Raw genomic sequence first — 14253 nt, forward strand, 5'->3', positions numbered from 1 at the left:
AGGCTTCAAGGGGATCTCGACAGGCTCAGTGAGTGGGCGAGAACATGGCAGATGGAATATAATGTGGATAAATGTGAAGTTATCCACTTTGGTAGAAAAAACAGAAAGGCAGAGTATTTCCTAAATGGTGAAAGATTGGGGAATGCAGATGCTCAAAGGGACCTGGGTGTCCTTGTACATGAGTCACTGAAAGTGAATGTGCAGCTGCAGCAAGCCATTAAGAAGGCAAATGGTATGCTGAGAATTTGAGTACAAGAGTAAAGAAGTCTTACTCCAATTATATAGGGCCTTGGTGAGACCACACCTGGAGTATTGTGTACAGTTTTGGTCTCCTTACCTAAGGAAGGATATACTTGCCATGGAGGGAGTGCAACTAAGGTTCACGAGATTGATTCCTGGGATGGCGGGACTGTCTTATGAGAAGAGATTGAGTAAACTAGGCCTGTATTCTCTTGAATTCAGAAGCATGAGAGGGGATCTCATTGAAGCATACAAAATTATTACAGGGCTTGATAGGGTGGATGCTGGGAGAATGTTTCCATTGGCTGGGTAGTCTAGAACCAGGGGCCACAGCCTCAGGATAAAGGGCAGGCCATTCAGGACTGAGATGAGGAGAAATTTCTTCACACAGAGGGTGGTGAATCTTTGGAATTCTCTACCCCAGAGGGCTGTGGGGCCTCAGTCATTGGGTATATTCAAAACAGAAGTCGATAGATTTCTGACTAGTAATGACATCAAGGGATATGGCGATAGGGCCGGTGAATGGTGTTGAGGCAGAAGATCTGCCATGATCTCATTGAATGGCGGAGCAGGCTCGAAGGGCCGAATAGCCTACTCCTGCTCCTATTTCTTATGTTGTTATATTTAGACTGGTAATTGGTCAACCTCAAATAAAAAATCATATGCACTCAATCTATGGAGATGATAAATATGCCACTAATAAATGTAAAAATGTACCACCGTTATTGACTATGATGTGGGGTTGATTTGATGTGGTTTATATGGACTGTTAGTTTTTATGGTTCTGATTAGGCTGATAGATGCAGCTATGGCTGCAAGATTCAGTTACTATTGCTTTATGTCGTCTCTCTTTGGATTTAGTCAACTTTTTGTAATTATGAAGATTTTTTTTCATAGTTCTGTTAATGTGTCCAAACCATGCAGATGAAAATGTTTTGAGTAATTAAGGAGGCCAGGTGAACACTAAATGGTTGACCTTGTGTACTGCTACAGTTTGCACAAGCATAACCATGTACAGTACTAACCACAAATGTTAGTCGACTGGATTATTATCACACCAAACAGACCTTGATCCAGTGGGAAGGATTTTTGTAGCACATTCCCACCAGTCTTCATACTCCGAGTCCACACCGGAATTTTTAAGATTAGTTGTATTAAGACATTGCTGTATATTGGAAAGGTAAGCTCGAGAGCTAAACACTCTGCATTTGTCTTGAAGTTGGTAGTTCCCTTAACCCCTCTTCTGAAAAGTTAAATGTAGTACCACATTAAACTGAGCCTTTAAAATGATGCAATTTATAATTAGTCCCCATGAAGATAAGCTCCAAGAAGATGGATCTTCAGGTAGACTGATTCATGGCATATTATTTAATGCAGCATCATGTTACAGTCGGCATGAAGTGTTATTTTTAGTCTGTGCTGCTAGCCTGTTTAACAGCTATAAACGTATTTGCTCTATTCTCCTACAACAGGTGAAAGCAGTGTATATTGTACTACTGATAAGTTCACCCCTTTCAAATTCTGAAACTGAATCCTAATTTTTATGCAAGTTATTTTGCGCTCTGTGTTTTTGATTGTCACCAGGATTTCTGTGAAGTGTAATGGTGGGTGTCACAACAAGCGTGACTGGGAATCCTGTTCAAAAATAGCGCCATTTATATTTTGCTTTTTATCTATGCTTGCATGAATATTCAAAATTTAAATCTCTTTTTAATCCGTCTGACTTTTATTTTAAAACTATTAGGAATGCATCTTAAAACTATTTCAAACCTTTTGGCTTCCAAACTTTTAGTTTTGAATGTTCCTTGAAGTATTTAACTAATGCAATGTAGCAGAATATTTCTTCAATTTCAATGTTCTCTGCATTACTTGAAATTGATATATTTTTGGCCTGATGTGGAAAAATACAACCGCAGTTGGATAATTTTTAGGCGACACGTGTATCCGTTAAAACTCAATACTGCAGTTAATTTTGAAATCGTACTTTTAATTCGGCTAAAATTAATTGCTATCCAGTGACCACCTTTTTGGAAGTGTGTGTTTGGATAGGATCAGGCTTGACTATGATGTCCTTGCAGCCAAGTAGCCTATCATTCATAGTGAAGACTCGCATGTGAATAATGACTACTTAGGTGAGCTATTGGAGGGTGTCCACATAACCAAATCCCAGCAAGGATTCAGTGCCTTTGGGAGGAGGAAAATTGCATCAGAAAAAATATTGAGTGTCCTGGATAATTACATTCCCAAGATCAACAAGTTCCAACTAAGCAAATGTGACCCTACATGGATTAACAACAAATTAAAAATGAGAGAAGCAAAATTCAGAGAAAGGGGAAGGGGCTGACTGGGATGAATGCAATTAAAAAAAACACATTAAAAGGGTGATCAGAGGAGCAAAGAGAGACATTGGGGGGGAGAAAAGCATAGCAGCTGATGCTAAGCATAACAGTAAAAGAAATAGTTCACTACCACATGAGTAACGGAGCAGTCAGAGAAGAGGTGCATACCATAAAGGATCCAAATGGACTTGAAACTGATGAGCACAAAAAATCATTCTGAATGATTGCTTCCTCCAAGTATTGACCACGGAAGACCTGAGCAACACACCCTCCCCAAATAACGATATCCCAAATATAATCAATTACTTCAATATTAATAAGATGGAAGTCCTAGAAAGGCTAAATGAGCTCAAGGCAAATAAATCCCCAGTGATCGATGATATTTTTTTCCAGAGTCCTAAGAGACAGTCGGGTGGAGATTTGTGAGGCACCGATGATAATTATGGGGGAATCGGTGCACACTAGGGAGGTAACAGTAGATTGGAAACAGGCTAATGTACCCATATTTTTTTTTAAATGTGACAAAACGGACACAGACAACTACAGACCCATTAGGCTTTTTGCCATTCCATGTAAAATAATAGAATCAATTAACCTTGATCATCTGCACATCAATAACCTAGTTAATAGCAGTCAGCATTGATTGAAATAAGAAAATGCTGCCTGACCAACCTTGACTTCTTTGAGGAAGTGATAACTAAATGGACTGAAACCCTATGACATGGTGTACCTCGACACCGCAAAGCTGTGGGGATTCGGGGTAAAGCCTGGGAATGGATAGGAAAATGGCTGAAGGGTAGGAAACAAGCACTCGTTAGAGGAGTTGTGTTGGGATGGGATGCCTCCGGTCTAGTGCTGGGACCACATCAGAACTTGATGCAAAGTCATCAGATTTGCAGATGGTACAAAACTAGAAGGAACAGTGAGATTGTAAAAAGCAGCTCAGCAATTAGAGAATGAATTGCACAAAATATGTAACTGGGCAGAACAATGGTATTTGTAAGTTAATGCAGACAAATGTCAACTACTGCACATAATAAAGGGAAAATGCATACGCCATGAATGCTGTTGAAATCGGCATGGATAAAGCTGAAAGAGGCTTGGGCTTGATGCTAAACGTGTCCAACCAATGCACAAGCAGCAATTAGCAAAGCTAATAGAATGTTGAACTATATATGTGTCAATCTTGGTTCAGTGGTGGCACTTTCGCCTCTGAGTTAGAAGGTCCTGAGTTTAAGTCCCACTCCAGAGACTTGAGCTCATAACCTAGACTGACACTTCAGTGCAGTACTGAGGAAGTGCTGCACTGTTTGAGGTGCCGTCTTTTGTGTGAGACGTTAAATCGAGGCCCCATTTCGCCCCTCGGGTGGATGAAAAAAATTCCATGTTACTATTTGCTGATGCTCGGAGGAAGTTCTCCTAGTGTCCCAGCCAATATTTATCCCTCCACTAATATCACAAACAGATTATCTGGTCATTTATGTCACTGCTGTTTATGGGACCTTGCTATGTGCAAATTGGCAGTCACATTTCCCTACATTACAACAGGTGATTACACTTCACTGGCTGTGAAACACTTTGGGAGCTTCTGAGTGAAAGGTGCTATATAAATGCAAGTTCTTTCTTCCTATCGAACAGTAGAATATATCAGGAGGTATTGATCAAACTGTATAGTGCTCTGGTCAGATTGCACTTTAAATTGTGTGATCTGTTTTTGTCACCAAGAAACAAGAGATATTCACGTGCTGGAGGCAGTGCAGAGATGTGCCACAAGGCTGATTTCCACTGTCACGAGTCTGAGTTATAAGGAAAGACTGGAGAAATCTGTGCTTTTCAGTTTAGAAAGGGAGCATTTGATAGGCGATCTTCTAGAGGTATATAATGTTGTTCAGTGTATAGAAAAAGTCAATCTGGAATATTACTTGAAATTTAAACTGGGAGTAGAACTAGAACTAGGGGGCACTGGTTCAAATTGCAAAAGGTAAATGTTAAAACGGATAGAGATTCTTCACACAGAGTGATCAATATGTGGAATTAATTTTCAGGTTGAGTAGTAGAGGCAAAATCCATGTAATTATTTAAGAAGCAATTGGATGCCACAACGGTGGTGGTGGTGGTGGGTGGGGAGGATAGGATCTCTGGATGTATGAATTAAGAAATCTGAATGACCGTCCTCATAGGTAATATGTAGCAAATAAAACTTTTTTTTGCAGTGTGCTCTCGTGCTTTTCGAATGTCGGAGAAAGGGAAGATTCAGAATACAGAACCTACTTTCAACTGTCCTTCATCTTGACCAGACTCTCTCTCTTCTAGTGAACTCCATTGATAGCTTTGTGTGGCCACAGCTGCTATGACAGACATTTGAGCTAGTACATCAAAGGGAACCTTTTCCCTACTGTAATGTGTGCAGGCTTTTCTTTGCTAAACATCCACTCTTGTGTCTCCAAGTGCAACAGTCACTATTCCCAACAGAGTGCAGAAGACCTGCTCTTAGGCCTACACCAGTGTGTCTTTGAAGCCAGACATTAGGAAAAGCAAGCCTCTGGGTGACCTTTTTCTTCTTTTGCTGTGAGGGAATATCTAGACATTGCTTACTGTTCTTCTATGGCTGAGACTAGGGGATTTAGCAGATGAAGGATCATTGACATGGACCAATATCCTATCAACTTCTGCACTGCCCTAGAAAATGTAGATGGTTTTACCTTGTATACAGCAATGCTTTTTGTCTATTTGGGTGATTGCACTTTAGTAAGACATTTCATGAATCCAAATTGCCAGGGGAAAAAGATTTTTAGTTTTAGATTTATTATTCAAAATCACAACTTACAATAATCAATACTGTCCATTAAACTGATTAACACTGCAATTTAACAACACATTTCATTGTTGTACATATAATTTGATTTAATATTCATGTTGAGCTTCATGACAGATACTTTGAGATTTCACTCTCCATTTTGCATCCATAACAAATCCAACCATCATATGTAAACACATTGCAGAATGTATTTGCTACAGTTTTAGCACCTACTTATTTAAACTGAATGCATTGGATTCTAACGTCAACGTTGACATTCAGGTCATTTATAGCTCTACACCCTTGAACTTGCCACTTACCATTGCACTGTGGTCTAGGTGTCTGCAGTAGTAGCTGGGGTAAAATTATACTTCCAGTTATGTGTGTGTATGTGGGGGGCATACATTTGGGATTCTAGTCTCGGATTCATGATCTCCCATTCAATAGGGAAAACCACAGTTGATTAGTCAAGGGTGGATTCAGTTGCTGAAGAATATGATGAAATCTCACAACCAGATATGTGGCTAGTGAATGAAACAATATTTCAATTTGTTTTGGAGGCTGAAGGAAGCAGGAGGGCGAAGCATGTACCCAATACAGCAATTTGTAGACGTGTGTTTTTTTTTAAACAACATTTGAGGATAATGAATAGTTTTATATTACAAAAGGTGAGGCCCATAGCTATTCTATTTACTTTGGAACCTAAAAAAGCACTTTTGAGTAAACAGCTAATTATGGAAAGCAAGTTCCTCTGTTTCCTCTCATTAGTGAGCCAGCCATATAAATTATGCATGTCATATTGGTTGTAGCATATTAGAAATTGCTATTTTTTTGCATTTTGGTTTTAGTTTTTCTCCTTTTTATTATAGATTTCTTTCCAAGCCAGTGGTGACTGTTGGAAGGTTGCAGCAGCACCTTCTGTGGTCAAATCTCTAAATGTTCAAAAATTTCTGTTCTATGATTCTGATTCGCTTCTATATAATTAATAAAAACTTTACTGCCAGTTATATAATAGAAAATGTGGATGGTTGGAAGCTGGATTTGTGTAGAGAATTAGTGTATTACAATGTTGCAGCTGTGGTGAGTTTTTCATATCACAGCCAGGCCATATGGGGGAGAAGCAGGTGGAAGTGTGAGACAGGTCCATGAAGAACAGGATGGAATACCCGAGGAGGAGCCACTTTCACACATCACCCAAGGGGCTTCAAGCAGCATGGAGAGGGCCAGGAATGGGTTGCATGCCCAAACTACTAGTCAAGTTAAACAGAAGACTACAACATGGAGTGGTGGTGGAGGGGTTGGGGGGGCGGGGGGGGGGGACCAGACAGGACCGAGAAAACAGGACGTCAAAAACTAGTGTAGACTTAGAAAACCACAAAGCACATTGAGAACTTGAAGGGTTCCATTTACAAGTACAAATCCAATATTATTAAAATAAACAGTGCTAATTGCCCAGGAAACAAATTATTTATATGTCTGAGGAAAAAAACACATTTGTCTACATTATTGCTTTTGTCCTATGTCTGTAGTGTCAAAAATAATCTCTCTTCCTTCTCTCAACGCTGCAATCCTCAAGGTTGAATACCCAACAGAAATTGTGACTGGCAGAAATGTAATCTGTTCGGCAAGCTAAAATGAAGACCCAGTCGATCCCATTGTGATAATAAATGTGAAGATTTAAATTGATTGAATTATATGCTGAAGAAAGAACAGTTTAACTCGAGTGAATGGATCAGTGCAATTGTTGCCCCGTGGCAGTGAATTGGCCTTGGTACTTTTGATCCGCCATAAAGTGTTCTCAGCTGAAGCCCGTGCATTGCAGCAGAGTCGCTACTTTAATGGTGTTGACAGTTTTCATTACCTAATGATGTATTACTTTGTACAGTAACACTTGTAAAATGGTTTCCCAGTGTTGTGTAGTGTTTCGTTTTGGAGACGAGCATCTAGTAGTGTACACTGTGCACAATAAAAATCATGGTATTATTGTACCATTGCACTTTATTACACATTTAGAAAAATAAATAAGTGGGTTAGAGGATTCAAATTGTAAAGTGTCAAAGGAAAACATGTATATTTTAGGAAATTTAGGTTTAGTACAGCACATGGGGCTTTCTAATAGACGTACAGAAATATTTTAGCTTTTTTTTCCCCTGATAGTGTCTAATATTTAACTCATTTTTGGAGTTGGAATAGATCCTGAAACTTGGCCAGCCAGTGTGATTTTTTTTTTTTGAATTGTGGCTGAACTGTAAGTTGTACAATTTTGTCAAGATCACTTTTCCACCTACTTCTAGAGGTTTTATTTTTTTTGAAATTGATTCCTTTCTTGCTGTGGTTTGTGAAGGATTTTTTTGCAAATGCTTGCCAGTGATGCTGCCCACCTCCTTGCTGGGCAAGTGGGTTAAAGGGCAGCAGCCTCCAGTATACTTTCTGGCACCAAAACTGTACTTTGTGCAAGCTGCCAGGAGCTTTGTTTCTATGAGGTGAGAGGGATAGCATGCATTTATTTTCCTGTTGAACACTCTATGAACCTTGCCATGCATGTTGGAATAAACTATTTGGTTAGAATGTCAAACCTGCTAAATCAGTTGATGCCAGACAGTAACTCAGATGGAAATTGTGTTTTTATACTTTGGGAATGTACTGTAACACACTGCTGGACCACTTTCCTGAAAACAGTCATTCCCAGAGATATGGTTCTCTTTGATGATCACTGTCCACCAATTAATGCAACGCGGCAATATTAGTACTGTACTGTGCATTGCAAAATGTGACTAAGCAGCTTCATTGAAATCGCAAGGTGATTAAATATGGTGGCATGGAATGAGAGCTGATAGACTTGAAAGAAAATTGCTCACTGTATACTTATTATCTTTGGATATTTACTTGAAAACGTACGTTTCTACACACACTGACAAACACCGCTACATTTTTTTTAGAACCAGCTGTTAAATGGTAACTAATGAATACGTATTAAAGATGTGCATGTACTTTAATTGCCAAGTGTTGATGTGTAAGGTTATTGACTGTTCTTTAGTTATGTTGGTCAGTGGCGGGGGCAGGGAGGTGTCGGGAATTGGAGGAGCTGGGGACGGACATAATGGGCCATCAAAGGATATGTTGTACTGTTTTCCTCTAGCTGGTTTTGTTATGTGGATGAGTTTCATACACATGGAATAAATATTGGTATCCACCTGTGTGTCTGTCTATATTTTGTTTTAAAAAGCTTTGTTAGGGAATTTTTTTTAATTTAAGTCTATTAAGAAATAAAACCTGTTTTATAGGAATTAAATTCTTTCAGTTCTGTAGGATAGCATTTTGATGCTGTTTTGTTCCTTTCTGAAGCTTTGAACTAAATGTATTTCTTAATGTAGCCTTAATGCAGCATTGGATTTTATATATTTAAAAATTCATTCTTGACATTATGTAAATTTAAGAAGGGAAACGAGATTTGCAATGTTTATTAGGTTGGGTTTTCTATAAATTGCAATTCAAGTTGTTAAAACAATAAAATGCTCAGTGAAAGAACCTGGTAAAATTTTATCAGCACAATGAATTACCACGTATAAAATGGTCGAAATGAAAGGAACTGCAGTTCCACTTTGCTTCTGTAAAAAAACATCATTTCTTTTTTAAAGGACTATATCTGAAAAGTAGTAATTACATTCAAATACCTTTTAGATCATATAGAGAATCTATATAATAGAATAATTAGAGAAGCGAGTTATTTGTTTTCTCTAGTAGTCGGGAAGAGTAGTATTTAATGTCCAGTGGGAACAACGAAACCTGCACACTCCTTTAGGATCAGAAAAATAGACATTTTCCTTCAACTAAGTGCTTTAATTACACATGACATTAACTTCCGATGTCCCTGTGATACTTGCTTTTTAATGGCAGTATTTCTCTTTTATAAAGAATTGTAATGCTGTACACAGCAAAGAAAGGATAGTTTTGGATTCCCTGCCTTTGTTGGAAAGGGGGAAAAATTGTCTTTCAATGAACAAGATTAAAAATATCAAAAATAACAACAGAAAATGCTGGAAAAACTCAGCAGGCCAGGCAACATCCATGGAGAGAAAATAGAGTCAACATTTCGGGTAAACCCTTTGTCAAGACTGAAGAAGCACAGGAAATGAAATAGATTAAAAGGCCAGGTTGGGGGCTGGGAGAGAACAAAAGAGAAGTGAAGAGACATTAAGAGGTATTCAAAACGAGACGAGATGGTGATGGGACTAGTGGAGACAAAAGACGGCTCTAGATTAGGTGTGAAATGCGCTGGCAGAATGGGAGACAGCTGCCATGTGGGAGAGAAAAAAAGGGGGGGGGGAGGGCCAAAACAAAGGTGTGGATAAAAAATATGTTGATAAAAAATATAAGTAAAAATGTAATAGGGGCTGAGGTTATGATCTGAAATTGTTGAACTCGATATTGAGTCCGGAAGGCTGCAAAGTGCCTAATTGGAAGATGAGGTGCTGTTCCTCGAGTTTACGGTGAGCTTCTGTGGAACAGTACAAGAGGCCGAGGACGGTGAGGTCAGAGTGGGAATGGGGCGGTGAATTAAAATGACAGGGTACTGGAAGCTCAGGGTCACCCTTATGGACTGAACGGAGGTGTTCCGCAAAGCGGTCACCCAATCTGCGTTTGGTCTCCCCAATGTAGAGGAGACCACATTAAAAATATCACATTATCAAGACATACGGTTGACAATCCACTTTATTGATTTCTGGCAGTGTGGCGTGGTTACAGAACCTTGATGTACAGGTATTTTGAACCTTGATTTTTTTTTTTAAAGAAAACTTATTGAATGAAGAGAAAGGAGTATAGAGCTTCACCGCTGATATGATGCATTTTGATTGACAGTTAGAAATGAAAGCCAAGAATGTCCAATTTATCATCATCATTTTCATGGCAGGCCACATGCTGATCAACACATTATCTGGGAAAATAGATTAAAGGGTAAGACGGTACATGACCAGTGGTGTACATTTAAGGAGTTATTTTACAACTTCCAAAAAAAATATATTCCACTGAGGGAAAAAAGGGTGTAAAAGAAAAGATAGCCATCCGTGGCTAAGTAAAGTAATTAAGGATAGTATCCGACTAAAAACAAGGGCATATAAGGTAGCCAAATCTAGTGGGAGGATGGAAGATTGGGAAGTCTTTAAAAGACAGCAAAAAATAACAAAAAGATTGATTAAGAAAGGGAAGATAGATTATGAAAGTAAATTAGCAAAAAATATAAAAACAGACAGTAAAAGTTTCTATAGTTATATAAAAAGAAAAAGGGTGGCTAAAGTAAATGTTGGTCCCTTAGAGGATGAGACCGGGAAATTAATGGTGGGAAACATGGAGATGGCAAAAACACTGAACAATTATTTTGTATCAGTCTTTACAGTAGAGGACACTAAGAATATCCCAACACTGGACAAACAGGGGGCTCTAGGGGGGGAGGAACTAAATACAATTAAAATCACTAAGGAAGTGGTACTTGGTAAAATAATGGGACTCAAGGCGGATAAATCCCCTGGACCTGATGGCTTGCATCCCAGGGTCTTGAGGGAAGTAGCGGTAGGGATTGTGGATGCATTGGTAATAATTTTCCAAAACTCACTGGACTCAGCAAAGGTCCCGGCAGATTGGAAAACTGCTAATGTAACACCATTATTTAAAAAGGGTAGTAGGCAGAAGGCTGGAAACTATAGACCTGTTAGCCTAACATCTGTGGTTGGTAAAATGTTAGAGTCCATTATTAAGGAGACAGTAACGGGACATTTGGATAAACACAATTTAATAGGGCAAACTCAGCATGGTTTCATGAAGGGGAAGTCATGTTTAACAAATTTGCTTGAGTTTTTTGAGGAAGTAACATACAGGGTGGATAAAGGGGAACCAGTGGACGTAGTGTATTTAGACTTCCAAAAGGCATTTGACAAGGTGCCACACAAAAGATTATTGCTCAAGATAAAAAATCACGGGATTGGGGGTAATATTCTGGCATGGGTGGAGGATTGGCTCTCTAACAGAAAGCAGAGAGTTGGGATAAATGGTTCGTTCTCAGATTGGCAACCAGTAACTAGTGGTGTTCCGCAGGGGTCAGTGCTGGGTCCCCAACTCTTTACAATCTATATTAACGATTTGGAGGAGGGGACCGAGTGTAACATATCAAAGTTTGCAGATGATACAAAGATGGGACGGAAAGTAGTGAGTGAGGAGGACATAAAAAACCTGCAAAGGGACATCGACAGGCTAAGTAAGTGGGCAGAGATTTGGCAGATGGAATACAATACTGGAAAGTGTGAAGTTATGCACTTTGGCAGGAAAAATCATAGAGCAAGTTATTATCTTAATGGCAAGAAACTGGAAAGTACTGTAGTACAAAGGGATCTGGGGGTCCTGGTGCACGAAACTCAAAAAGTTAGTATGCAGGTGCAGCAAGTGATCAAGAAGGCCAATGGAATGTTGGCTTTTATTGCTAGGGGGTTGGAATATAAAAACAGGGAGGTATTGCTGCAGTTGTACAAGGTATTGGTGAGGCCGCACCTGGAATACTGCATACAGTTTTGGTGTCCATACTTAAGAAAAGACATACTTGCTCTCGAGTCAGTACAAAGAAGGTTCACTCGGTTAATCCCGGGGATGAGGGGATGGACATATGAGGAGAGGTTGAGTAGATTGGGACTCTACTCATTGGAGTTCAGAAGAATGAGAGGCGATCTTATTGAAACATATAAGATTGTGAAGGGGCTTGATCGGGTGGATGCGGTGAGGATGTTCCCAATGATGGGTGAAACTAGAACTAGGGGGCATAATCTTAAAATAAGGGGCTGCTCATTCAAAACTGAGATGAGGAGAAACTTCTTCACTCAGAGGGTGGTAGGTTTGTGGAATTTGCTGCCCCAGAAAGCTGTGGAAGCTACATCATTAAATAAATTTAAAACAGAAATAGATAGTTTCCTAGAAGTAAAGGGAATAAAGGGTTACGGGGAGCGGGCAGGAAATTGGACATGAGTCTGGGTTCGGAATGGTCATGGCCCTGTGGGTAGTGGAGCGGGCCCAGGGGCCGTGTAGCCTTGTTCTGCTCCTACTGTGTTCTAATTCTGTTAGATTTCAGGAGATGGTTTTATTCCTGTTCCTGGCTGGGGTGGAGATCGCCTTTACAGAAGGTAAGTACTGTAGAAAATATAGGGACAGAGTGATCTCCTGGAAGAATTTCGATCGTCTAGATGGGTCGGAGAGGAATTTCCCAGATTTTTTTCTCCCAAATTGGCCATTGGGTCTTTATCTGGTTTTTCGCCTCTCCCGGGAGATCACATGGGTTCGGGTGGATGCAGAGTGATAGAAGATTTGAGGTTAGGATCAGATCAGCCATGATCTTATTGAATGGTGGAGCAGGCTCGAGGGGCCGATTGGCCTACTCCTGCTCCTATTTCTTATGTTCTTATGAATGACATTTGATTGCACAGAAATGTAGAAAGAATGTCGCTTCCAATGAAGAAAGTCATTTGGTTATCAGTTGTGACTAACTGGACACCAAGCTAAAATGAAACTCTAGTGTATTTATAATGTGATGTTACAACATTTATTGCTGTTACATTCAACAATTTCTCATGGTTATGTAATATGTTGGAATCTACTTTTCTGTAATTTCTTTAATTGTCTTGTTCTTTTTTATTGTGATGCGTTCATTTTAGGTCACGCCTACATCTTATCACTAACATGTTCTGTCCATTTCATTACAATGTTATTGCTACAGAAGTCCAATGTTGTACTGCATTTTTGGTAGGGTTTTTTTTTTTGCGTGTGTTGTAAAGGCAAATAAGATTTAGATCAGTTATGGAATTGGGCAGACATGCAGCAAATTTAATTTAACAAATAATTCTGTACTTGCATCCCACATTTTTTGATTTATTGTGTTTTACAATGATTGGAATTAAATTAACAAAGGAAAATTTGGAAGGGACTTGCTTTCAATGTCTAGACAATAAGGTGAAGCAATTAAAAATGTGAACAGAATGCTAAAATATACAACTAGAACTTGTGCTAAGGTTTACAATGTACTGGTCAGACCTGACTCAAGACTGTTCAGTTTTCGCTTTCCTGCCTCAAGAAAAGATACTTGCAGGAGACAGGGTGCAGAAAAGAGCAACAAGACAGATCCCAAGAATGAAGATATGCGCACTAAGGGAAAAATAGGAAAGCTTAAAGAGGAAGGACAGTCCAGGCCAGTACCTTTTTGTTCCAAGTAGTGGGAGAACTACTTTATAGAGGAAAATAATAGTTTTGAGGAGAGTTGATTTGTTTTTGGGGGGAAAAAAATGGTAGTTTTCTTACAGGCCTGAACAGCTCCAAGTCTTAAACAGAAAATGCTGGAAACACTCAGAAGATCAGTCAGCATCTGTGGAGAGAACAGACAAGTTAATGTTCTGAAGTTACATCCCTTCACTAACTGGGAATGTTCCCATGTATTTTGAAGCAGCTCCATGGAACGTGGGGGACAGCCAAGACCTTTAAGAATGGCTTCAGAAGAGCTCTGAAACTGTGGGATCCCAGGAAGTTGCACTAAAAGTTGGGTAATCTGCATTCCCAGCAAAGAAGGTCCCATAGCTCTCTGGCCAGTTTGAAATTTTGTCCCTCGCTGTTTCCTGTGGAGTTGCTCTGGACAGTCTCTGCGTGTGCTAGCACTGGAGCAGCCATCACCACTTCATATCAAATACATCTTGGTCTGTTATTTTCTTTAACATAGAGAACTATTTTGAACAAAAAGTACTTCCTACTAGATTTTCCTTCCCCTTTAAATGTTAGTCTAGGGAACAAAGTGCTTAAGGGTCCCCCCCCCCCCCCCTCAAAGTGTATGAAATATTAAATGGTACTGATCAC

At 39.5% G+C, this 14253-nt stretch overlaps 1 protein-coding gene across 8 annotated transcripts in view; it reads left to right on the forward strand.

Annotated features, from left to right (window-relative positions):
* LOC147107033 (serine/threonine-protein kinase BRSK2) overlaps positions 1–14253 on the forward strand; it is a 1115513-nt gene that overhangs the window by 11812 nt on the left and 1089448 nt on the right. The window lies entirely within an intron of this gene.

This window comes from Somniosus microcephalus, chromosome 15 (assembly GCF_052327205.1).
Source record: "Somniosus microcephalus isolate GS21.2 chromosome 15, FLI_Smic_1.0, whole genome shotgun sequence".
NCBI lineage: Eukaryota > Metazoa > Chordata > Chondrichthyes > Squaliformes > Somniosidae > Somniosus > Somniosus microcephalus.